General features: G+C 47.3%; 1 protein-coding gene across 1 annotated transcript in view; it reads right to left on the bottom strand.

Annotated features, from left to right (window-relative positions):
* The window catches only part of GMCL1 (germ cell-less 1, spermatogenesis associated), a 979,035-nt gene that overhangs the window by 469,865 nt on the left and 481,182 nt on the right, over positions 1-27,988 (bottom strand). The gene's annotated exons all lie outside the window — the stretch shown is intronic.

Raw genomic sequence — 27,988 nt, 5'->3', positions numbered from 1 at the left:
CAGGGCTTTACCTCTGTGTTGTGGCATTCTACCAAACACCACCTGGCACGATCGATGCAGGTTTAACTGCATTCTTTGCGCTTCTTGAAACCCGAGCGAAGGGTAGTCGGGGTTGATGATGAAGACATCTTTGATGATTTTCTGTCGAAGAACGAACTACATAGTAGAAATATACTAAAAAGGCGCACTGAGTCTCCAAAGCAACACACTCTGTGGAAAAACAGAACTGAGGCCAACGAGCGCCACGGGTGCTACTTGTACACCCAATGCCGTCACCCTCGACAGAGGCCTTCGAGGGACATCGACTCGACGCTGTCGACGCACGGCTCCCTCTGCCGAGAATTCTTTTTCCCCAAAGCAGCCGAATCTGGACGTGAGTATCAAAGATGAGGAAAACGTTGGAGGACACAATCCATTCGAAGTTGGGGTTTGGGGTGTGTAGGGGGTGAGGAAGGAATGTTGGGGGTTATTTCAAAATGATTCACTTCTCTTGTGGCTAAGTCTCTATTGTGGCGAGGGGCAGTGTAGAATGATGGAACCAATGATTATGGTGGCTGGGCTGGTCTGTCCAGTACAATTAGGTGTCTATGGCTAGTTGTAAAATAGCGAACTGGAATGTGCGAGGGGTAAATAACCCACAAAGTTTGAAAGGTGGTCCTGTACTGTGAAAGGCATGGTGCTAAAGTGGTTCTCTTGCAAGAGACCCACATATTTGGAGTGACAAATGAGGGGGTCGCCAGGTCCTGGGGAGCTTGCAAATATTACACCTCTTACTCTACATACTCGGCTGGTGTCAAAACACTTAGACACAAGTCGCTTCGGTTTCGTACCATGGAAACTGATTGATCCAATGGGGAGTTTTGTGATTGTCTCGGGTTGCTGGGTGCACACGTGGGTGACGTTTGTCAATATCTATGTCCCTAATGTGGATAACCCCTCCTTTTTTGAGTCGCTACTATCTAGGTGTCGCAAATACCTGCATACTAACATGGTGTGGACAGGGGAGCTCAATGTCATCTTAGATCGATCTGCCGGTGGGATTAGCCCTATTTCTCAGGCAGCAAAGATGGTGCAGAAGTGCATGTCTGAGCTAGACCTGCAGGATGTATGGAGGTTGCGCCACCTAGAGGGTAGGGAATATTCGTTCCACTTGTCAGTCTAGAATACCTCCTCGCGCTTGGACTATGTTGGCGAGCCCGTCTCTGGTATGCATGACTATTGACTGTACCCTTCTCCCGAGAACACTGACCACTCGCCTGTTCTCTGGTCCCTAGACGCGGGTTGTGAAGGTGTCCCTCGCCCTTCTGGAGACTTAAGGCCAAAGCCCTTTCTGACATAGTTAAGTTAAGTGCTTAGCCTCGTCAAGCTGTACTTTCAAGAAAACTTGGGTTTGGTATCCATGAAGTGCTCCACGTGGGAAGCAGTCAATGTGGTCCTGCAGGGGTGATGTAGGTCCTTAGAATTGGGAGTGTTGATGACAATTAAGCAAAGTAGAACTGGAAATCAAGGGCCATGAGAGCAAAGCTGGGGGAAGGGGATGCAGACTTCAGGGTCAGATTGGAGGGATGCATTAGACCACTTTAATAACCTTGCTGATTGTGAGGTTAAATATTTGGCACGCTCTGCGATGGCTCGTCGATATGGGGAGGCCGGGTCGACAATTAGCAGCAATGCTTCGTCGCAAAGGTGGTGCCACAGATATTGCAGCCATAAGCACTGCGGATGTTCGTGTGGTGGTAGAACCGGACACCATGCTGGACGCTTTCCGTCTATCCTATGAACGATTATACGCATCTAGGGTGACATTGGCCGTGGAAGAACTAGTGGGGTATGTGAGCTACAGCGGGAGGCGGTCGAGGTGTTAGCTAAACCAATTACACAAAATGGCATCCTACTGGCAATACAATCTTTGCCTTTTGCTAAAGCGCCTGGCACGGACGGTATAACGGCAGAATTTTACAAGGAACTAGGCACAGAGGTAGTTAAATACCTGCTGTTCGTGTGGGAGGAGGCGTTGAAGGTGGGGCAACTGCCCTCCACGATGCGAGAGGAGGTTGCAACTTTGATCTTGAAGCCTGAGAAGGATCCTTTGGACTGTGCCTCGTAACGTCCTATTTCTTTGCTAAACTTGGATGCCAAAATCTTTGCCAAAGTATTGGCAGATCGACTGCTCCTGTTTGTCTCGACCCTTGTCCATACAGAAAAGTCTGGCTTCATCCCTGGGACATCGACCTTGCTGAATCTGTCAGGCTCTTTGCCATACTGGCCCAGATGTACCCTAAGGTGCAGGCAATGGCAACGCTGCTTGACATGGAGAAAGCATTAGAATGGAGTTACCTATTTGAGGTATTGCAGCAGGTGGGTATCCCGGAATACTACTTGAAAGCGGTGTGCCTGATGTATGCTGGGGGGAACCCTCGGATAGGTCTGGGCGGCAAGCGGTCCAGGGCTTTTAACTTGGGTCGCAGGACCAGACGGGTGCCCGCTATCACCACTGGTGGCCCGACTGTGTAAGTTTCACCTGACAAGGGGCCTGGTGATTGGAGGGGCTAGAGAGTTAGCGTAATTGTATGCGTACAATGTGATCTTGTACTTTAAGGACCGCAGCAATTCATTTGCAGCCACGGTTGCATGCGGTAGCAGAGTTTGGTCGGTTCTCAGGGCTTACAATAAACTGTTCAAAGTCAATCCTGTTCCCATTAAATTAGTCTACTGTTAAGCCCCTGCTAGTGGAGGTTACAGAAGTGTGCAGACGTCAGTTACATACTTGGGGGTGCGGGTAAGCCGACAACGCTCGATCATTGCTGAAGGATAATCACCTAAGGTATCTTTATACTCTGAAGACCATGGTTGAGGGGTGGTGCAGACTCCCCCTCTCACTACTGGGCCGGATTGCAGTTGCCAAAATGGTAGCGGTCCCCAAACTGTTCTACATTTTCCAAAATATCCCTGTGTGGCCGGGAGTGAGCTTCTTCACTGAGCTAAAGGCCCAGTTAGTTAATCTGGCATGTTACCCAAGGGCCCCGCGAGTTAGCTGGGACACTTTCGTTCTCACCTGGGAGTGTGGCAGCATTGGCACACCAGAAGTGGAGTTGTACTTAGCATCATTTTGGATGGCGGGTGCCCCCTACTACCTTCAAGTACGTATAAAAAAAATGATCAGTGGGCCCTTTTGCATTATAATGGGTCTTGGTGTCGAAGAGAGTGTCGGATAAATACAAATTAGACCGGTAGCGTGTACAGTGTATGCATGTAACAGGGTTTTGAGACGATTGCAAGTCGATATCCTCTTTGACCCAGACCTTAAACTATGGAATATTGAGTGCTTACTACCGACATGTGACGAAGATGTGGCTCGGGAGTGATGGGGCGTGGGGATAGAATGCATGGCTGATCTATATCCTGAGGGAACATTTGTCTCACATGAATAATTGTCTGCTAAAATGGGTGCGGGGTTCCGACACAGACTACAGTACTTCAGAATCAGGGCTACCTTTGGAGAGTGGTCCCCGTTGTTTCCCTGATATGCCTCCCACACTTCCGGTGCTGAAATACCTACTGGGGGGTCTCCCTCTGCAAGGTGGGTGGTCTCTGCGCTGCATGGGCTAATCCAATGCGATCCCCCCCACCCATGGTACCCTGAAGTCAAGGCCACACTGGGAGGAGGATACCGGGGTTTCTTTCACGGACAAACAGTGGGCAATGCTCTGTAAGTGTAGCGGTGCATTTGACACAAGGTTACAATTGATTTAATTCAATACCCTGCATAGGGTGTGCCTATATCCAGCTCGCCTGTGCCTGTTAAATCACACCAGGGTGGCTTGATGCCTGAGATGTAATGCTGAATCTGCTGATTTGATGCATATGTCGTGGTTGCGCCCTGAGCTGCAGGACTGCTGGGAGGGGGTGGTGAAGGCAGTCTTAAGTATGCTGGGCCGAGAGGTATCCTGTGAATTGCTGTGTTATATGTTTGGCTGGCTCCCTGGAGCACCAAAACAGTGCTGGAAACTGCTAACAACATGCACGATAGCTGCACAGCGAGGTATTCTGTTGCAATGGACTAGCCCAACCCCCACCCCCCCGCACCTCCAGGAATACGGCCTTGACTCAAAGACTTGATCTGTCTTAGCGACACTGATAAAGAATAAGGCTTTCTATGTGGGCAGCAGAACAGACCCTAGAACATTTGGGGTATTTTTTGTGTCCTACCTGCTGGCTCAAAATTCTGAGTCGGAGATGGGGGAGCCGTTGACTGTATCAAAGGTAACTGGTTAGATTGTAAGTTATGCAGCAGAAGACATTGCTGCGCCACCAGGCGACTTGCGAGTCGGCCCTCCTTCCTACATGCCCTGATTGACCCTGCTGCCTCTCTGTTGGTAAGCGACTTACTTTATAGTTCCGCCTCTGTATTCCATTGTATTAAGGTACTGTTGGATAATTTGAGACGTGAATCTCTTAATTAAGGTTTTTATTTTAAGGGGGGGTAGGAGGGAACTCACTTGTGCAGACTCAAAATAGACACTAGATGGTGAATGCATGAAGCTATAATACTTAATATTATCATGACTTTTCTCACTGTCCGGGACTGTGATGTCTGATAAATGAGAAACGCCACGGAAGGCGTTCATCCTCTACTGTGACTAACTATTGCTTATCTATCAGGGCCCAATACATTATTTTGATTCAGCTCATGATGAGAATTTATTTTATATTTATTGTGAATCAGGGGTAATGTAACAAAAGTAAAGGTGCCTTGTGTCCCTGTATATGGATTGCACTCATTTCCTTCCCATCAGTCAGCCATCTGGACAAGAGCACACATGCACTGCATTTCTGCATAGAAGTGCAGCATGCACATAACACTTTTGATGCAGACGTTCTTCACACTTGAAAGCAAAGGTGTCTTGGGTGCACTGAAATATAAAAATAGGCATCCTAAGGTGGATTGTGGTCGTGTAGCAGTCTGTATGCAACAGACGGATATCCTCCGGGAGTGCTGTTATCTGGACCTCTTGTCTTCTGACCAACCTCTTAAGTTTCACTATGTTCAGGATGTATCATACCATCACCTTTAGCTATAAGGAAGCACTTGGATTCCCATCATGTGTGGGTGCTAGCCCTATGGCCTTCTGTTCCAATACAGATGTTAACTTCTCTTAAAAGTGATACATGTTCTGCCTTTGCTGCTGATATTTTTGAGGTACTGGACATGGTTTGTGTGAATATTTTATGCAATAGCCATTGTGAACAGTGTCCAACACAATTCTATTTATCACCTCGCACTGTAGGGAAAAGGAGTCTTATTCTGCCTTGTACTGGAGTGTTATGGGTAGACATAATCTGCATGCAGTCACCGTTACTCTAAGCTCTACCTTGTGATTTATACAAGGCGACTCAAGTGCAGTTGCCATGAAGATATTTGGGCCTGAAACAACCAAACATTCTGTGAAGATGAGTGAGTCTACTGTGACGAATCCCTGGATTTTGTCACTTCTCCCCTAAGGGGACCCCTTCCCAAGAGGCCAGGGAGGTGAGGACGCTACCCGATAGTCCTCCGGGGGGCGTGGGGGGGGGGGGTGGTACTTAGCGAGTGGATCTCATGGGAAGGGAATCCCTATGGAATTATGACAACCTGGGGAGAACATGGTATTCCCGCATAGCCCGCCTTACCCTAACAAACCTTCCTACCCGCTCTTCCACCAACATTTTCCCTAGTGGTCCTGTATGTTTTTGCCATGCCACCAATATAGGAAGTAATGGGACGAGGAAGAGTGTGGCCTTCTCAAGGGGCATGTATCCCTTAAGTATGGCGGTGAGGTAGAGACCAATTGACTCGCTGGAAGACATCAAGATCAGAACTGGGACGAGGAAGAAGTGGGGAAGCATAGAGAGCCTTCATGAGAACGTGAATGAACAGTCTAATTATTCCCAAAACCTGAATGGGCAGAAACCATTCAAAACTGAAGAGGGAAACCAGGAAGGTGAGAGAAGCCCTCCTTGGAGGAACTGCAAAACGGGAAGCAGCCCAGAACGGAGAACAGAGGAAGTAGCTGCTGAGGACGCTGCCGTGCAGGCATAGCTGTCCCTATACAGTCCGCCCTGGAGAGACCAACCAGAGCTGTGGAGAAGCAGGCGTCCAGGCACAAGAAGCAGCTGGAACGCACGGTCGAAAGGAGGCATGCAGGAGACAAAGAATCAAATGCTGCAGTCTCGCCGGAGCACACCAGAAAGCAGCAGGGGCCGCAAGAGGCCCGAAAGGACACAGAGGAGAGCCTGTGACTGCCCGAAGAACACTGACAAGCCCCTTTCAGGTACCTAGGTTGCTGGGACAGTTGGTGGGCCTTCAGAAGGTTCGACAAGTGTCCTAACACGCACCCTTTTATGAAGAGTAACCCAAGTCATCTTCATTATCACATTACCTGTCAGGATAGTGAATCAGGATTACTGCACAAAGACAAGAGAAATATATGGGTTTGGGACCAGCACCCTAAGATTGGAAGCTCATGTGAACTGTGAACTTTTGAAGTGCAAACCAAGCCAAGGGAAGAGAGGCATTCCCCCTGGTAATATTGAACTGTGAATTGTGAAAGCAAAAAGGGGCATTGAAGACCGGGACAGGGAGCCATTCCCGCTAGCAGTGTGAACTGCATACTGAAGTCTGAGGAGGGCTTGGGGGAAGGGAGTCATTCCGCCCAGCTGTTGTAAACCGTGAAGACAGGAGACATCAGGAGAACGAAGCAATACCTCAGTGTTTTACCCGGTGAAGCCAAGGAATATTGTGTTTCGTGAAGTCAATCAGGAGGAGGCCCGGGGAAGGGAGTCATTCCTCTGGCACTGTGGAGACATTGAGAACCAAATACCTGGAGAACTGAGGCATTCTCCAGGAACCCAATAGTGAAGCAAAACTATGTTCAATAAGGAACGATGTGTAAGTGGAACTTTTTCTTTCGAATTGGAACTGAAAACAATACAGCACCACAAGCTGCAACTTTGTTTCCTAGTAAAGGAACTGAGAACTGAAGAAGGGAGTCATTCTTACAGGCGAATTCCCCCAATTGGAACTGTGGCTAATAGTCCTGAACAAGGGAGTCATTGTTCTGGTCCAGGAAGATCCACTACCTTTTTCTTATTAGTTACAAATGTGAGGAATAGAAGCAGTCATTTTGAGACAACGGTGGACTCTTTATTTACTTGGACATTTTGACTGATTCCGTATTTCCTTAGTAGAGGCAAGGAAACACCTCTTAGTGTTAAAGAGGGATAGGTTTCCTCTTTATTTTTACCTGAATAAAAGTCCTTGCCAACCACTGTGCTACCATTGTGTCAGAAGTACTTATGTACCCTTACATTACACATCATCACTGTTGTAATGGACTTCTTCTGCTCAGGACTGTCAATGTTAAAGCTCCCACAGACTTTATGGTTGTTACTTTCTTGGCTTTGTCTATGGTGTCATCAATTCCTTCTCCAAAGTGTGTCAGGTAAACAAGGGTGTCTGGTCAATAATTTGCACTAGTACCTCTACAGGGAATCTTCAGCCAGGAATCTTGTTTTACCACTACCGTTGTGGCTGATTGTCTAACTGCTTTTTCGGTCTGCATCTAATATTGTCTTGCTCTTTGTGTGTCAGGGGTCACATTGAAGAACTCACCAAAATATTACAAAAGTAGTCAAAAAGGAGTGTACGCTGGTACAAGGAGAAACGCTGTTTTATTCAGGGCCCCAGACACAGCTGGGACAGCAAATTCAAACAGATCGTGGAACAGAACTGTGTGCAGTCAAAGAATCACCTGTAAATCTAGAACTTTTATACAATGCAAAGTAATTAGCATTCGTGATCGTGCAACATGAAAAAAATCTCCCCACACAAAGCTGATTCGCACTTTGAACCTTTACAGAAAAGCATATACTATGTTCAATAATTAGGTCCACAAAGCTTCCCACACCGCCCTCAGTTACGACATGTGATGTCACAATCCACCCCCAATTCCCACAGGACAAAGTGAATTAATTAAAACATTTGAGATGACCAGCAAAAATGTAATCAACTGCCTTGGTCGCCTCATCCTGGTTCACATGAGAAGCGATTACCACCATGTCACCGCCAGAACCTCGAACCACGTTCCTACTGCTACACAAATGTTGCATATCAGGGACACCAACACTTTTCCAAGGGAAAATGTACTACGGGGCAATTAGAAACCATCATGGTTCTTTGACACCATTAGAAAATCGTATTTTACAAGTGATTTTGAATTAGAAAATGGTCATGCATTCATTATTCGTTGGCGGAACCTGTGAGCTCTAATCTGTGGCCTCGAAAAATAACCATTGTATGCTTCTTTCAGCACCGGCCTGGGATCGCACATTCTGCACTAAGTCACCAGCCAAAACAGAAGTTTTCTGCAAAAGCAAGCTTTTAAGGCCTATTTACCACACAAATTAACTGATGAAGCAGTGGTTCGGGTGAGCATGGTCCTGTATTGATTCATGCCATAGTTGTAATAGTTTCAGTTGGGGTACGATTTATGTCTGCTATCAAGAAATCTGCATCATCCTCCTCCTCCTCCTCTTTAATTTTTTTAAAGCCAAGTATAATGACATGGTCTGTTGTCTGCTCATCATTAGGTGAGGATGATACCGATGTCTCTCCTTCACATACCTCCATCACAAACTGCTCCTAAATGCTCTCCTGCTCATCTAAATTAAGTTACTCGTCATCTGAGAACTTTTCTGCATGGCCTGCCTCATCTTATATTTCTTTCTGTATGGTCTCTTCTCCTTGCAATTCTGAAAGGGATGTTTAAAGTATCCAACAAAGACCTATTTTTCCCTTTGGCTGCCTCTATTGATTTATTATATTTAAATTAAGATGAGCCTCTTGAAAAGACATTCATTTAGACAAAAGGTTCAGCTGATGCGTTTCGACTAATGACTAAATCAGGGTCAAACGCAGTTGGAAATGTCCTTGTTAATTGTGCTCATTTTCTATGGCACTCCACATCCCTTCCCCCCCCATACAAATAAATATGTGAAGCATTCAGCTTCAACATATATAAAATCATGCTATAAAGCCTTTGGGTGAGGTGCATTTCAGCAGTCATCCTTTCAGTGTAATGTCAACAGCATGAACACTGAGCCTAATCTTACGGAATGCCGGTCGCCCTGCACTCTGTTATTTGAGAGCAGAAACCCAAATATTTGGTTGGGCTTTATTGACATATCTCAGGCAGGTCGTAAATATTAGGAAACGTCATTTATTTAGGAATTGTAATAATTGTAATGATTGACCAATTTACAGTCAGAGACATGATCACTAGAAGAATGGTGTTTAAGCACCAAAAATAACATCACCATGACTTGCCGAATCAGGTTTTGGTGCCAAGGCAACAGATTTATATTTTGAAATGGAGGTTCCATTCAGGTTGATTTTTTAGTGCCAAAGGAATCAAGACAAGTCTTTGTTTTGGGTTGAAGGTCATGACATTTTCAGTTTTCGTGGCCCGTTTACACCCAGGGTTCTTATCTTTTGCTTTCAGTAGTGGGATTCCCTCTCCCCCAAAGATGTACTAACGAGGAGACATGTGGGCCGTACTTGCTAGGGAACTGGTGGTCTTCACTCAAGTTCCTTGTTGGTAGCCTTTGCTTTTCCAGGCTCCTTGGATTGTGTCCCTTTTTTCAATCTATTGCGGTTCATATTTCTGGTACTCTGCACATATATAATTTTGTCCTCCATTTCCTCAATCTCAGTGGAGTAATAGGAAGAGACTGAAAGTGTAGGCCTACAGCCCCTCTGGCAAACTCTGCTGCCCAAAGGTTTTTTTCTCGTTTGAGTCTTGCGCCTAAACCTCCTACATGCCTCACACCTAGTGCAATGGGGGTTTGCCAACCTATATGCATAACTAACCATCCTGATGCCCTTTTCATTACTGAAGCAGGGTTTACATGCTCCTTTCCCTACATCTTCAATGTCCTCTTACGCCCATGGCTATAGTATCTAATAGAATTCCTGCATGGGAAAAGGCATGGTGGGCAGTCATCCATAAGAGCGACTGGCCCTGCCCAGTAATCCCAAACCCTGCACACAGCTCCTTTGAATCGCTCTCATGCTGGTTTCTCATCTCAATTACCTACTCAATTACATTCCATATTATTTACAGGCCACCCCAGGGAAATGGTAACTTCATCGATCATCTCTAATAACATTCTCCTTAGAGACTTCAATGTCCCCAAGTCCCAATCTGCAAAACAGCCATGTGACCTAACTGAGAGCTGTACTACACAGCGACGGAGTCACAAAACATTAGCCTATCCAGGATTACAACCCAGCCCAGACCTACAGAGGGCAGACAAGTCATTACCGTGGCCTAAATAGGAACATGACCAGCCCAGAATACATATTGGGCCTTAAACATTAGCCTTGAAAGGACCCTAGAGGTCGAAACATGTGTCGACTGACTACACACACGACTATATGTCTTCATTACCTCAATAAAACCACTTGGGTTTCATCCAAACAACTGTGTTGATATCCATCTTTTCAATACAGAAAAAGTGCTAGTTATCCGGGACTCTGACAACTTACTCTTTACAAAAGGAGGTGTGGGCACCACCTCCACCAACCTGTGACCTTGCTGCTAACCAATTAAATCACCACATCTCAGAGCGAAGCACAGGATGTGTTTCATACTAAGGCCTCAACCCTTTCTTCACCTATGTTACTATCCTCCCTGACCAATGCCATGGAACTTAAATAGATGGTACTTTACCCCATGTATGACAGATGCCACAGGCTCTGCCTCCTCCACACTCCTTTCGTGCTCGACCCATTCTTCCTTGACTGGACCAAACATGCCTCAATCCCCTTTCTGGAACTACATATAAATGCACACCAAAGGCCAGTCTAAACACCCTGTGATTGAGCACAAATCCTTCAACAATTTCCCACTAAGCCAGATCTAGCCCTGCTATCCATCCTCCCTCCCCTGCGGTAACTGGCCTCCAGGGCCGACTTCACCCCCCGCCCCACCTCTCTCAAGTATCTCTGATGCACACTCACTTTCGTTAAATCTAATCTTAACTAAACCTAATGCCCACCGCATGGATGACTTCCTCCAGGCCTCCCTCATTAAAACAACTCCCAGGCGCAACTCAGCACACTCCTCGGTATTGTGAATGCCTCCTTCACTGAAGGTACATTCCCAGACGCGATGAAGACAGGTATTATATGACCCCCTTCTCAAAATCCCCTGCTTGACCCAAGAGGTCACTAGTCCACCTTATGACACAAATGCAGCAGGATCGACACAGCAACCATACAAGTGGTGGGCAATAAGCTGCAAAACACAGACACAGGGCAGTCATATCCTCTTAGATCTCTCAGCTGCCTTAGACAGTCAACTTTCTAACACTCATCTCCCTACTCGTTGACTGGATGGACTGTTCTAGAACCAAAAAATGGTTTACGTCTTACCAATCTGGCAGACACTAGGTAGTACAGATGGGAATAGTTTCTTACCTGTAACTCCATTTCTCCAGCATTGGTATCTTTCATGGATTCACATGCTTAGAATATTCCCCGTCGTCAGGCTGGGAATCCCCGGTACATTATATAGACCCTTTCCCGTAGGAAAACTTTTTCGACGCTTATGCGTCCTATCCACCTCGTTTTGTATCATGCGTGCCCGCACCGTCAGGACGTCATGATATAAATACAGGACCCGCCCCCGCGCTCCCTCAGATTTCCGCCCCCAAAGTAGTGGGGGAACCGGTTTGCATGTTCAGGGGAGGCAGGTGGGCGCATGTGAATCCATGAAAGATACCAATGCTGGAGAAATGAAGTTACAGGTAAGAAACTATTCCCTTCTCCAGCATTGGATCTTTCATGGATTCACATGCTTAGAATAGATTACATAGCAGTACCACCCCCAAAAGAGGAGGCGTGCATGCAAACCCATATACTTTCCTAGCAAGGCCCGTTCCCTATGACCGTGTATACATCAGTAATCGTTAACATAGGAAAACGAACCACATACAGTCATAAATTCCACAGGATGCAATCCCTCAGCCGGGGCTTACCTTATTGGAATAGGTGTCGAAGCACCGCCTGTCCCATCGGGGTATCTTCGGCATGTTGCTGCGACAGGCAGTAATGGCGGGTAAAGGTGTGCGTAGCCGCCCAGGTAGCCGCCATGCAGATGTCCCCCAGAGGGACTCCGGCCCACAGTGCCGTCGACGATGCCGCTCCTCTAGTTGAATGAGCTCTTGGCCGTCGTAGAAGAGGCTTCCCTGCCCTGGAATGGCAGTACGAAATGGTAGATGACACCCATCTTGACAGTCCTTGCTTTGAAATGGCTTTTCCTCTAGCACCCAAACCATAGGCCACGAACAGCTGTCTCGTTTCTCTGAACGGTTGCGTACGATGAAGATAAAACTTGAGAGCCCTTTTTACATCCAATGTGTGTAACGTGCGCTCCGCTCCCGAGCATGGCTCCGGAAAAAACGTAGGCAACACAATAGAGGAGTGTTTATGGAACACCGAAGGAGCTTTCGGTATGAACTGTGGGTTAGTGGCTAGGACTACCTTGTTCTTGAAAAATCGTAAGTATGGTGGGTCTACCATTAGAGCCTGAACTTCTGAAATACGTCGGGCTGAAGTGATGGCCACCAGGAAGGCCAATTTCCACGACAAAAACTTTAGAGACGATGATGACATTGGCTCAAAAGGAGGCTTCATAAGAGACGTTAAGACCAGATTGAGGCTCCACTCCGGCGGAAATTTCTTCTCTGGAGGGAAACTCCGAAAGAGGCCTTTAAGGAAGTGCTTAATCAGGCGGTCGCTGAACAATGGTGCCGAATGCCGTTGACGAGTAAACCTGGAAATGGCGGCCAGGTGTACTTTTATTGACGATACCGATAGGCCCTTTTGAGCTAAGAACAGCAAGTATGGAAGGAGCTGTTCCGGCTTAATCGATTGCGGAGCCAAACCTGGTTGATCCTCACACCACTGACAGAAACTTCTCCATTTGTACGCGTATGAGGCGTTTGTGGAAGGTGCTCTTGCCGCTTGCAGGATACGCCGACAGTCCTCCGGAATCGTTAGCCGACCAAATTCGGCGAAGTCAGGAGCCAGGCCGTCAACTTGAGGCTGTCCGGGTCGTGATGCCAAACGACACCCTCCTGTCGAGACAGAAGGTCTGGGGTCTTCTGGAATCTCATCGGTTCCGCCACCGCTAAGTGTAGCAGGTCTGAAAACCACACCTGTCTGGCCCAGTACGGGGCCACCAGAATTACCCGACATGGGTACCCGAGGATCCATTGCAACGTCCTCCGGACAAGGGGAAATGGAGGGAATGCGTACAGGAATTTGTTCGTCCATGGGAAGGAGAACGCATCCCCCAGTGAGCCCTGCTGAGGCCATCTGCTTGCGTACTGATGGCATTTCCTGTTGTTCTTCGTCGCAAACAAATCTATGGAAGGATGCCCCCATTTCTCGAATACTTGTTGTAGTTGTTGGTCGTTCAGCACCCATTCGTGAACTTCGTTCATTTCTCTGCTGAGGGCATCGGCTTCCACATTTCTCACGCCTGGCAGGTGGAACGCCAAGATTTGCATGTTGTGTTGCAGGGCCCAATGCCAGATTTTCTGTGCCTCCGTCGATAGGGACCTGGAACGTGTCCCTCCTTGTTTCCTCAAGTAGAACATCGTAGTGGTATTGTCCGTCATGACACGCACCACCGAGTCCCTCAGTTGAGGAAGAAAAGATTTTAGAGCCCATCGCACTGCTCTCAGTTCTAGCAGGTTAATATGCAGGGAGGACTCCTGCAACGACCACTGGCCTTGTACCTGTAACGTATCCAGATGAGCTCCCCATCCGCTCAGCGATGCATCCGTCACCACCGTCTTTTGGAACTCCGGTTCCAGTAGAGGCATTCCTTTCGTTAGATGAGTAGACACTCTCCACCAGCAGAGTGCTTGTACTAGTTGTTCGTCGACGACCAGTCTGTCGGACCAGCGACCTCGGCTCTGCGCCCAACGGTCCGCTAGAAATTCCTGGCAAGGCCTCATAAACAGACGGCAGTTGCTTATCAACGGAATGCAGGACGACATGGTCCCTAGCAGGGACATGTATTTGCGCACCGACACCTTGGTACCGCATCTCCATTCCGACGCCTTGCTTTGAAGTTTCTGAATTCTTTCGCTGGATGGTCTCACCAGGCTTGTGTGTGTATGAAACTCCGCTCCTAGAAAGACCAAGGTCCTCGAAGGCTCTACGGTGGACTTGTTGAAGTTTATTGCGAAGCCCAGTTCCTGTAAGAGGGACATTGTGGCCCTTAGACTGTTTCGTGTTTGTTCCCTGGACGAACCTCTGACCAGCCAGTCGTCTAGATATGGATAGACATGGTGACCATCCTTCCTTAAATGGGCCGCTATAGGGGCCAAGCACTTGGTGAACGTCCTGGGGGAGGACTTGAGCCCGAACGGGAGGACCTTGAACTGAAAATGCTTTCTCCCGACTACGAACCTTAAATATCTCCTGTGTCGTGGGCGTATTGGGATGTGAAAATAGGCGTCTTGAAGGTCTAGTGACGATAGATAATCCATGGGTTGCACCGACCTGATAACCTCCTGGAGCTTTAGCATTTTGAATTTTAAGCTCTTTAGCCATTTGTTGAGTACCCTCAGGTCGAGAATGGGCCTCCATTTTCCATTTGGCTTCTTGACAACGAAGAACCGGGAATAAACTCTGTGTCCTTCCTGTGCCACAGGAACTCTCTCTAACGCTCCTTTTCGCAACATAAGCGCCGCCTCTTGTCGTAGGATTCGGAGGTGGGGCTGGGTCGAAAATACAGGCGGAAGACGTGGAGGCTTGTCTTTGAATTGTAGCGCATGACCCATGCGAATCGTGTCCAGAACCCATCGATCTGTGGTGATGCATTTCCATTGGTCGAAGTGATGAGACTCGGCCCCCCCAGGACGTTCCGAAGGCCGTCATTGGTTGCTGGTTTGCTTGTTCTTCGTCGACGAGGGACGCGAGCCTCGCCGCCTGGAAGCTTGATAGTCTCTGCTTCTACGTGCCGACTGGGACGCTCGTCTGAACCCTTGTGAAGAGTACGAGGGCCTGTTAAATCCACTGTCCCCAGAGGCTCCAAAGCGGGAGTTTCCAGAAGCACCCCTAAAGGGGCGAAAAGAGCGAAAGTTTCTACCCGTTTGGAGGGCGCCGAGGGACCTAGCAGTATCCGTGTCTTCCTTCATCCCCTTCAACGCTTCATCAACCTTTTCTCCAAACAGATGTTCTCCTTCACATGGCATGTCAAGGACTTTGTACTGGACTTCAGGACGGAAAGTAGTACATTTGAGCCACGCTTGTCGACGAAGTACTACGCCATGGTTGATTTGTTTGAAACCAGACTCTGCTAGGTCAACTGCAATATTAATTGCGTGGTTCGAAGCCTCTTCGCCATCCCGCACCAGTAACATGGCTGCTTTCCGGTGTTCATCTGGCAGATGTTCTAGGATAGGGGCTAGTTTGTGCCACATTTCTCTATCGTATCGTGACACGATCGCTAAGGAATTGGCTGCTCTTACCGTCGTCGCGCCGACCGAGAGCACCTTTTTTCCAAAGGCGTCCTGCCTCCTATCCTCGCTTTCTGGTGGAGTTGAACATTTTTGCTGTACCCTGGCCTTCCTAGCCGCTGCAGCCGACACCACAGAGTCTGACAGAGGTTGTGATGTTAGACATTTTGGAGTGGACTCCGGAGCTTTAAACTTTTTCTCAATCCGCCCCTTTACAGCCGGCTCCGAGAACGGATGGCGCATCGTCTTGAGACCTTCTTGCCACACGTGGTCCAGAATTGGGATGGCAAATACCGATTTCCTCCTTTGACCCATATGGTCAAAAAGGAAACAGTCTTTCTTCTGCTCCTCAGGAATCAAGCCGAACTCGGAACACGCTTTTCCCATCATTGCATGGAAGGCTCCCACATCATCCGGAGGAGATGGCTGTGTCTGGCTTCTCGTAGACTCTACCTCTACATCCGAATTCCATGTTGGGTCCCTCGACGGTGACGGGGAAATGTCTGACCCTGAGTCACCCAGTATAGAATCGGACTCCGACAACTCACCCTCCTCCTGCACTCGAGGACGATATTTTACCGCCTGGGGGGCCGATGGGTTTTTAGTCGACGAGCGAGCCGCACAAGTTTGCTCGTCGACGGAAGGTACAGAAAAAAGTGACGATGAAGTCCCAGGTTGAGGGATCTGCGTATCCAGCCGCTGCAGGAGCTTCTGAAGAGTATTAAGCACATCCAGAGACAAAACTGTCTGGGGGGTCAGTAACGTTGATGATATAGGTACCATACCCCCACTCGCACTCGTCGTCGTCGCCGACGTGGAAGGCCGTAAGCCCAAATCCGACGGCTGCAGAACCATGCCACCTTCTCCTTCCGCCGAGCAGGCCGTGTCTGGCTGCAGTAAGACTTCAGGGGGGATCGGGTCATAGACCTCTGGCAGCCAAGCCATAGACTGAGTCTCCGTCGACGAAGGAATCCCAACCGCTGCTGCCTGAACGGTAATAGGCATCGTCAATGACACCGAGGTCGACGAGCAAGTAGTCGGCGTCGAGCCCTTAGACTTCGTCGTCGATTTCGATGCCGACTTCCCGGCTGAAGCGTCTCGACTCACGGAAGACCTAGGACGGTCCCCTGAGGAGGATTTTGACAGCGCTTGCCTCTCCGTCTTAGATGATGAGGAGGAGGAGGGCTTTTTATGTGATGAGGAAGACCCAGCATGCTTCCTCGTATGCTTGTCCTCAGCGCGGTTTTCCGCCGGCCGTACCTTCTTCGATGGAGGTTCCGACTTGCTCCTGGAGGCCGTGGAGCCAACTTCCGAAGCCGGGTAGGCACCCGCTCCGTCATTAAGCCAGTCGACCAGCCTTCTTTTACAGTCCTTAAGGGTTTTTTGGGAGAAACCCTGGCATATCTCACATGTATCCGCCGTGTGGTGCGGGTGGAGACAGTAGATACAATCCATGTGGGCATCTCCTTCATAAACTTTTTTGAGGCCACATGTCGCACAAGGGCGAAATAACGCTTTTCCAGACATAATTCTCCAGAATTTTAACGTCGCCGAAGCGAAACAGAAAAAACAACCTAGTTTTCACTAGCAGTAATCACGAGGATCCCACTACTTTGAAAGACGGTTGAAATCTGAGGGAGCGCGGGGGCGGGTCCTGTATTTATATCATGACGTCCTGACGGTGCGGGCACGCATGATACAAAACGAGGTGGATAGGACGCATAAGCGTCGAAAAAAATTTCCTACGGGAAAGGGTCTATATAATGTACCGGGGATTCCCAGCCTGACGACGGGGAATATTCTAAGCATGTGAATCCATGAAAGATCCAATGCTGGAGAAATACACATTCAGATACAACAGACTTATCACGTGTACGTTCCCCCCATGGTTCCATCCTTTCCTCAATCATCTTCAATCTATTCATGGAATCCTTGGGAGCTCACCTAAATAAACCCAACATAGCCTTCCATCAGTACACAAACAACACCTAGCTTTCCCTTAGGGTCAGTGCGCATAGGCATAAAGGTGCAATCCAAAAAAAGTCAAACCCTTCATTCCCCTGCATGACTTCTGATTGGTGGTCCAAGCCTTTGTGAACGAACAGATCGGCAGGGAAATTCCCTCCTTACTTGGCTTCCAGTTACAGGCTCCTGCAAATTCAACGGAATCGCTCCTACACTGCATACGCTTCACTGGATCCCCCTCCCCGCCAGGATGATATTTAAAACTGCATGCATCACCTACAAAGCAGCCCGAACGGAACACCAACATACTTGTCAGCTAAACTCCACACCTCTGGAGGCTTTTGTGTCTTATATAGCAAAACTACCAACGTCTTGGGAGTCTAAGCTAGCCTGCAAAGAGAAGATTTGCAAGCAGTCCTCACTTCCAGGCCCCAACCATCCGGACATCAACCTCAATAAAGGATTGAAATGCTCCCACCATCCTCCAGTTCCCCAAAATTCTAAAAACATGTCTCTTGCAACAATACCTACAGGATGAATACAAATCCTGCCCTCCATCCACCAACAGTACAGTGCTACTGTATCAAATGCCAGACCCAATGCAGACACCCTCCCATTGTAAAGTGTCTTGCTGCTCTCGAGCTACGGTTATGCTAAAAAGAAAATCAAATGCAAACAAACTTCCAGTGTTATGCAGATGACACACAACTCTTCTTCAAACATCCCTCCTATCCTCATCCTCCCTCCTCCGTCATTCCTGACTGCCTATCTGCCATCCAGTCCTGGTCCTAGTGTACTTCCAATGATCCCTGCCTCAACACCAGCAATGCTGAGATCCTTCCCATTGGGACTCCTGCTCCCTCTTTATGTCCCTCACTCTGGCCATCTTCTATGGGCTCTCCCACCTCTCCTCCTTCTGAAGCCAGAAACCTTGACTCCTCTCTTTCCTTCATCCCTAACATTCAGAACCTTGCCAAGAAGTCCCACTTTCAACTCCACCTCCTCAAAGGAATGCTTCCTTTCCTCACTTTCCCCCAGAAGCACAATGTCTCTAGGGCACTGGTTCTTTCTAGCCTAGACTACTGTAATAGCATTTTCCCTAAGACCCTCTCCAGCTAATCCAGAATAGGACTGTCAGACTTATCTTTGGCCTCAAGCCCAAGGACTGCATCTGTCCAGTCCTAAAAATTCTACACTGGCTCCCGGTTACTGCAAGGATCAAATTCAAATCCCTCTCATTCATCCACAAGGCTGTCTGGGGCCGGTGACCATGCTTTCTACAATGTCCTCTCACAAAATACTCTCCCTCCAGATCTTTAAGTTCCTGCGGCACCAACTCTGTGTGTTAAGCGCTTCGCTAAACAGAAAGTTGATGGCCAATCGCTTTCCTCAGCAGGCTCCCACCTATGGAACAGCCTCGCCTGTCTCTTCGTCTTGAGCCGGATCTCCTCAAATTCCAGAAGCTCCTCAAGACGTTCCTTTTCACCTCCTCCTTCTGAAATACTTTGAGCTAAAGCATGGCGATGGTGTGCAGTGCATTGTGGTGCGCTCTAAGGCATAATGGACATTCGCTCCATGCCTCAGTGAAAGCTGCACTTGCTGTGAACTATAAACATATTTTCTGCATCGTTTGCACTATTACATTATTCGTTGCTTATGTTGGTTTGCATTACTCATCCAAGGACAATGTGCGCAAAAAGACTGGGATACGGCGGTGCCAGCCGGTACCTGATAAGGTTGCCTGGGACATTGTCAAAGTAGAGGATGAGTTGCCGAGTAGCATTTATTCTGATTTCATGAGACAGGGAAGAGTTCTGCTCCTTGAGGTTACGTAGGTCACTCCGGCCGGGGGCATACAGGGACTGCGAATGAGTAGAGACTCAGGCCAGATGTTTCTAGAAAATACCACCCTCCCTTTGCACAGGGCTTAAATTGCGGGGCCCTGGAACGGTCAGACAGAAAGTTTCACCTCGGAGGGGTGATGCCTTGCTCTGGGCCTCTTGGCTGCTGAGGCCTCTCTGAGCTGTTTCTGGGGCTTTTCAGCAGATTCTGGCGAGATGAGGGGATTCCTTAACGTTGCGCTAAAAGTGATGTATTTTCTTTAGACTTCTTTGCTTCATTTATTATGTGTTGCATTTATTCATTTATGTATGCTTTTGATTAATAAAGGGCCATATAAGAGCCAGTTTATCATTTAGCTAAGTGTATGTATGTGTGAATCACTGCCTCCCTGCGTTCAAGGTTTTTCATTCAGTCTATTGGTGAGAAAAATAAGATGTCTGCACTCTTTGAAAAGCAAAACATATTTGGTGCTATGAGCAGGGTGCCTTGTGATGAAGAATTCCAGGCATCCAAGAATCTGTGCTAGAACACTGGTAGGCAAGATTTATAGTCAGTGACTTTTGTTTGCTTTCGCAGTGGGAGTCAGGCTGCATTAACAAGTGTTCTCTGTGTGCGATTTGCACGAGTGAATTACAGTTTGGGTAAAAAGAGTCTTGTGAATTATTGTAAATATGAGTAGTTTGTTTAAGAGAGAAGGGGCCTCCGCTGGCAAAGAATGTCCTGAGTTAATGATCCCAGGGTGGGCCAAGAGTCCCTATGATAAATTGGCACAGGTCTGGGCATGTGGTGCAGGCTTGAGTGAGCCATGGGATGAGAGTTCAGGGGATGCAAGTGCCCCAGAGATTGTGTTTTGCTTACAGCAAGTTTCAGTCGCGAAGGGAAAGGAATGTGCAGCTTTAGGCAGAAGGGGTGGGTCCTCCTATATGCCTATAGAAAGATACACCAGAGGAACGTGGTGTTGAAAGAGGATATTTTACGGCTGGAAAAAGAGTTAGCTGCAGAGAGACAGATTGTGCTAATGCAGCAATTGCAAATGAAGGTTTATAAAGGACAAGGCTCTGATCGATACCAGACAGTAGCCGAGCGGGCCGCAGTAATGGTTGCCCAATATAAATATAAAGAGACACGGAGTGTGAACAAGTGGAAAGTGGCAGCTATAATAACCACGGCAGGCGTAGACTGGGACATGACACCTGGAATGAGGACATTTTGGACTCCACCGGCTCTGAGAAGGGGATGCAGAATCTAAATCAGAACCTAATCAAAAGACAGTAGCGCCAAGCCAGTTACGAGACGGAGGGCGGGCCGCACCTGCATAATCCTGGAGAACGGGTGGGAGATTTAACTACGCTGGAAGATTATACTCAACAGGAGGTTAAGGAAATCATTACTCGTTTGAGGCAGAAGTCAGGAGAACCGCTCTTGGCATGGATGGTGCAGATGTTTGACGTAGGGGCAGCTGGTTTGTAGGTAGATGCGACTGATTCCCTACGCTTTCTGCCTTTGCCTAGTGACACCAATATACAAGTGCTACTGAGGGCAGAGCCGCCCCCTGAAGCTAATGGTCAAGCTTTGCAAGTGTCTCTGTTGCACTTAGCGGCCTATGTGTGTAACCGCAAGTATCCTATTGAGCCGCCCCCTGAAGCTAATGGTCAAGCTTTGAAAGTGTCTCTGTTGCACTTAGTGGCCTAAGGGTGTAACCGTAAGCATCCTATTACCACCGACTGGCCTAGTGAGGAAAAGAAGTGGTATATTTTGAAAGAAGTAATTCAAAAAGATCACAGAGCACTCCATGAAGGAGGCCATTCACATAGATGAGCCAAGACACATGGGGGTAGTGCCGCTTTCAGTGTGAACCAGAAATATGGATATAAGAACTGCCCCATCTGCATACAAAAGTGTCATCATGACTTTGCTCATAGGTATGACGGGCAATCCCACTGATTAAGTAGTGGAAGCCATCCGGCAACTGGCAGATCTGGAAGAATGGGACAAAAGTGAAGATAAGCCACGAGAGAAAGGGGAGGCGTAGCGAGAGAAGAACAGAGGGCAGGAGGCAAGATAGTAGAGACTCCAGAGTTTCAAGAAAGGACATGTTTTTGCCATTGTTGAAAGATGGTGTGCCACAAGAAGAGATTGATGGTATTGAAACAAGGGAGATGTACGAGCTACACAAAGTTAAGAGGCAGGTGGTGATTAAGCCACAAATAGACACCTCAGCTTCAGCTCCTCCAGAGGAGGAACAGGAAGGAGGGTCAATAGGGATCCCTTCCCAGTACCAGCCAACATACGTGGATTTGAGCAAAGTGGTGAGTGCAATGTTAGAGGTGGAGTCGGGACACACTCATCCCAAATTTGACTAGGATTATGGCCAAGCCCCAGCAGCAAGAGTTGCGAGCATTGATAGATATCGGAGCTGAGGCCTCCTGGATTCCTGGAAATCCATCATGATTTAAAAAGGTAGACACTTCACCATTATGGGGTTAGGGGAGAATGAAACCCCGGCAGTACAGACCGGAGTGGAGATGAAAATAGGCAATTCGACAAGGCAGAAATATCAAGTGTTCATTGTTCCCATACCCGAGAATATAATTGGTTTTGACATTCTGGAAGGGTTAACTCTGGGACTTGCCGGTAAATCCTATCCGTTTGGAGTGAGTACATTGACTTGTACACCAGTTACTGCACATTGTAAATGCCTCCAGTGCACGTGCCTTTGGCAGCAAAGCGTGCATCTATGAAGCAATACTGCATTCCAGGGGGGCATAAGGACATTTCAGACACCATTAAGGGATATGTAGAAGCAGGAGTTTTATGCCCTGTTACTACTGCTTGGGACAATCCCATTTGGCCTCTTAAAAAAGGGGATGGGAGCTGAAGGATGACTGTGGACTATAGGCAGTTGAACAAACACACTCCTCCTTTAGTGCCTACAGTTCCAGAAGCCATCACTTTGATTGAGAATGTACAAAGGTTTGAGGGAACCTGGTATGGCGTGGTAGATTTGGCCAATGCATTTTTAGCTGTGACAATTGCTGAGGTGTGCCCAGAGCAGTTTGCATTTTCTTGGAACGGGCATCAGTACACCTTCACAAGATTCCCTATGGGATACATGCATAGTCCAACCATCTGTCACCGGCTGGTGGCAGAAAACTTAGACAAGATACCATGTAAACCTGACATACAAATCTCCCACAATATGGACAATATTTTGATTCAGGGCAAAGATGAATAAAGTGTGCAAACTCATTTAGAAGTAATCATTGACAGGTTGAAGAAGACAGGGTTGGAGATTAACCCTAACAAAATTCAAGTGCCAGCTGAGACCGTGGTATTCTTAGGAATTCAGTGGCATAATGGGCATCGAGAGATAGTGCCGAAAGCCAGCAAAAAAATACTTGAGTTCACCACTCTGATGAACAAAAAACAAGGTCAGCAATTCATAGGGTTGTTTGGGTTCTGGAGACAGCACATATCCCATCTAGGGAAGATATTGGCACCCCTCTATAAAGTGACATGAAAGAAATATGAATTTCAGTTGGGGTGGGGGGCAGCAAAGAACATTCGATGTGGCAAAAGACAGACAGAGGCTTTGTGGCCTTTAAAGGCAGGAAAAATTGAGTTAAATGTGTCTGTACAAGAAAATTACGCTAATTGGAGTGTCTGGCAGAAACAGGACGGAAAACGTGTTCCCTTGGGATTTTGGAGTCGCAAGTTGCCCGAGGCTGGTAACAGAAACACCCTGTTTGAGAAGCAATTGCTGGCATGCTATTGGGCTCTTGTTGATACCAAGCAAATGACAGTGGGGCATGATGTACTGATCAGGTCTGAAATCCAGATTATGCAATTGGTGTCATCTCCTAAAACACATAGAAAAGGACAAGCTCAAGAAGCCAGTATAATAAAGTCGAAATGGTACACTAAAGACAGCCAAATCAAGAAAGTCTCCCGTGAAATGGGGCGTACCTTATGGATATGAGAGTAGAGCAGACAGAGCATGCCTTGTTTACTGATGGCACTGCTCGCTATGTGGGAACTGAGCGATATTGGAAAGCAGTGTCATAATCCCAAGACAAAAATATTTTGACATCAGGGAAAGGAAAAAGCAGTCAGTTTGCACTCTATGCAGTTTATCAAGCTTTGAAACAGGAAACGGCTGGACAAATTAATTTTTACACCGATTCATGGTCGGTGGCGAATGGGCTAGCTGTGTGGCTGCCAATTCAAAAGAGTTGTGCGGAAAGGAACTGTGGCAAGATATCGGAGAAATGCTATCCCAAAGTGAAGTCATAGTGTATCATGTGGATGCATACTGTGCCAGGGACCCATTAGAATGTTGGTTTCATTCTGTTGCAGAAGAACACAAAGATTTCATCTGTGGATGCAGAGGCTCGGGAGGACGGTGTGGAGAGTCAGGCCAAGTGGGCTCACCAGAAATGTGTGCACCTTGGAAAAAAAGCTACTCTCAGGTGGGCACAAGCTCAAGGGATCAATATCCCCTTAGAGGTGGTGACAACAATCATTTTGCAATGTGTCAACAACAACAGCATAGACCCATCCCTCAGATTGTTCAGGGCACGTTGCAAAGAGGAAAGCTACCGGGTCAAATCTGGCACATCGATTATATCGGTCCTATGCCAATCAGCAAAGGCTGTCAATATGCGTGCACAATTGTGGATACATACCCTGGATATCTGATGGTATTGCCGTGTAAAAATGCGACACAATTGAACACCATTAAGTTGTTAGATCAGATTACACTGTATTACGGTGTACCTTTGCAAATTCAGAGTGACAATGGTTCACACTTTAAAGGCAAATTGATTCAGGAATATTGTCAGGAAAAGAGCATGGAGTGGGTTTATCACTTGCCTTATCACCCAAAGGCATCAGGTTTGATTGAGAAGATGAATGTGTTGTTGAAAGAACAGCTGCGCAAATCTGGTAATGGCAGTTTGGCAGGCTGGCGTAGTCGAGTGTTTGATGCCGTACAGTTGTTGAATATTAGGCCAGTTATCAATAATGAGACTCCCTTACTGCGACTTACGACACCGCCGTACAGATGCATCCCAACTCGGCTAAAGAGACATTAATGTATTCAGAGATAATGCTGGGTGTTTTAGCTCCCTACCAAGCAACCCCAGAATCAGCAGGGGTAGACTTATATTCTCATCAAGAGATCAGGTTAGAACCAAGAGGGTAACATTGTGATTGAAACATGGATTGGAGTACAGATTCCACCAGAACACAGGGGATGGATTTCCCCTAGATCTGGATTAGCATTGAAGGGCATTCAAGTGCTAGGAGAGGTAATAGATGGACTACCAGGGAGAAATCAAAGTCACTCCAACAAACAGTGGAGACCAAATGCTACCCATTCATAAGGGAGATAGGGTGTCGCAATTTATTATCATACCAGTAAAATTGTCCATGGTCAGGAAGGGGGCGCCCCCTACAGTGATAACTACTCATGGGGATCGTGGTTTTGGCTTTTCAGACAACATGGTACAGGGGGCAAAAGTGTAGGCCAAAAGACCTAGTGGCCTTCCCGTACCCGCATATGTCATTGCATCAGGGAAAGACCGGGTAGTCTTAGACATGGAACTTGGCAAGGAAAGATGGAGTTATGTGCCCACAGACAAATGTTACACGAGAGAGTAATTATCAATACCAATATCTCTTTTCTGGGTTTACCTTGTAGATCCTGTGTCTGGCTGGTGTAATTGTGGGACTAAATGGACTCCGTTCATGAGAATCAAATGGCACGCTGCAACAAATGCGAGATGTTACATCTGTGCCAGTGATCCTTGAGAGTCTGATGATGATGATGAGAAATGATGTCCAAAAGCATCCCAATGCCAAAGGATTCGCAAAGCGCAGAGAAAACGCCAGTAAGAAATTCAGACAACACGGACGTCAGCTGTACAAGAGATGTCTTAGCACAACAAAGGTATGCACCAATTATTGCCCAAACGGCGAACATATGGGCGCATTTAGCACATCAAATTTTGAACATAACCAACTTTTGCTTGACTGACGTGCACAATGCAGAAGACTTGTTGACCACATGTCTAGCAGCGGTGCCAACGTCTGCTCCGAAACCAAGACACATGTTTGGGGTCATTCAAAATGATTCTGTAGTGAATGATTCCGATGTAATGCAGTCATTCTCAGTCTACGAGTACTGTAAGTGCTGTCAAGAAAATTACAAATGGAGAAACCGGACAGACAATAACTCGCAATGTTACTAAAGGCGACGTTTGCTGTTGGATGACCTGTGAGCCGAAAGAAATTGACAAATGTCAACAGCTGAACCGACCTAGCGAGTAAAATCAAACTGTTCGGGAGGCGGTGTTGTGCACGCGGTCCAAGCACATGTACCAATGCAAACAATACCATGACCTGAAACTACACAGTGGTAGCGGCCAGTCATCTCAATCATGTGAAACTTCCAACGGGATGGCTTTTTTTATGTGGCAACACCACATACACGTACATTTCAGCAAATGTTTCTGGAGGTCCATTTCCCTTAACACGACTAGGATTGATGATGTTTCCTTTACACCCAGCAGCATATCGAATCAAAAGATCTGTAAGGCTATCTCCAAATTGCAATTCACATGTGCACTTGTATCAGAGGCTGAGGTGTTAGCCCTTGCCTATTCATTGGTGCGAGTTTGGGGGTTAGCTACTGGGGGCTATAAAGCTTGAATTAGGTCAGCATGTTTAGTAGTGAAAGGACTCAATCATACCTCTCAACCGTTAAAGTTGCTGCTTCTGGATAGCAAAGTTATTAGAAAAGCAGCTTTCCAAATCGAGCGTTCATGGATTTTTTGTTGCTAAACATAATTTGGGTTGTAACACAGTTGAAGGTATGTGTTTTAATTTAAGTGATCATTCCCATTCTACTGAAAATCATGTTCAAAGTTTGAAGGACTTGATAACACAGGTAACCCAATATTATACTGGGAATTGGTGGGACTAGCTATTTTCTTGGGTTCCAGATGTTGGAAGTACGCTGCGTTACGCTGTTGAGTGCATTTGTGTGATACTAGTTATTATAATTTTTTGTTGCTATTGTATTCAATGCATTCCCAACTTAGTTTTTATTTTTTTTAATATGTTTTATTAATTTTTACCAAAACACAAACACATAACACAACATTATCATATGCAATATCAACAACTTTATTGTTATGGCATGTTATAAACCCTACCCCCATTCACCCCTCATTCCTTCACCCCCCATTCCCTAGCCCTCCCTCCCATATCCCACCCGCCCACCAACCCAGCATGCCTGCATCCCACTTATATTGTAAGCGCACTACATGTCCATCAGGTGGAAGCCGCATATGCTCTTACTAGGGTCTATCCATTTCTGCCTCCTCCGTGGCTGCCTTAGCGGACAGGGTTTGTAGTAAGACTTCCCATTCTCCAATCCCCATGAGGCAGCCTCATAGTCCTGCTGCAACGCCCATTCCGTGCTGCAGTTTCTGCCATGCCCCACCTATAGAGGTCCCTCCACCATTCCTCTATCACAGGGCCCTTGAACGATTTCCATCCCATGGCAATTCTACGTTTGGACAGGATACACGTCAAATCCTTCAATTTGGTAACGTGTTTCCAGTCTTTGGTGCGTGGAAAGCAGCCCAGCAGACATGCGCCCGGGGAAAGCACTCCAAGTTCCACTCCCCCCCCCTTTATAATCTATTTGCCACCCCCTCCAATATAACCCTGCCACTGGGCATGCCAAAAACATATGAAGCATTTCCACATCCATAGCATTGCACCTCGTGTATCATTGTGCGGCTTCCCATGGAACTAGGAGATTCAATGAGGTGTCATGTACGCCCTGTGCATCACTTGTAGTTGTATAAGCTGCTATCTAGCATTTTTGTGAAACTTTTTTGTGGTATCATTGTATCCTCCCCCATTGTGCTTCTGCGAAGGTAACCCCAAGGACCTCTTCCCACTTGACCCTTACTGCCAGAGGGGAGGCCGGCCCATTAGACGGTAGAGGATCATATATACGCGATATAGTATGCCCACCCTCGGCTATGTCATATAGAATATCTACTATCGAATGTTTCTCCATTAGTTCACAGTATGCAGGCCACCTACGTGTAATCTCTTTCCCGATGGCGCTATGTAGCATATATTGGCCTGTATGTATGCCTGTCTGTCTGTCTTGCCAACTCTAAGAAGGCTACAAAAACTGTATCCTGCAACAAATCCCCTATGGTTGCCACTCCGCAGGCTTCTCAATACCTGCATATACCCATTCGCGCCTGAGGCAAAGATGACATTATCGAAACCAAAGGGGTCTGTGCCGATATTGCGTCTGTTAAGCCCATCACAGGAAGGGCTCTGTCCCAGACTGTCACTCCTAGGGACACTAGGTGTGGCCATCAACCTCCACGAGTTTTTCCGAACCACAATATCTCTTAAATAATAACGCAGCCCAGTAGATTGCAACATCTGTGCGTCTTAAGAAGGCTCCTCTGCAAGCCCATCCACCACAAATTGTAGTAGTCCTGCTATGTAATGTAACTCGAAGTGTGGGACTCTGATGCCACCCTCTGCGTGTGGCTTGTACAGTGTTATT

Source organism: Ambystoma mexicanum, chromosome 10, assembly GCF_040938575.1.
Source record: "Ambystoma mexicanum isolate Mex_15411 chromosome 10, UKY_AmexF1_1, whole genome shotgun sequence".
Taxonomy (NCBI): Eukaryota; Metazoa; Chordata; class Amphibia; order Caudata; family Ambystomatidae; genus Ambystoma; species Ambystoma mexicanum.
Note: the sequence above shows the minus strand (reverse complement) of the source record. Positions and strands in the feature narration are given on the sequence as shown.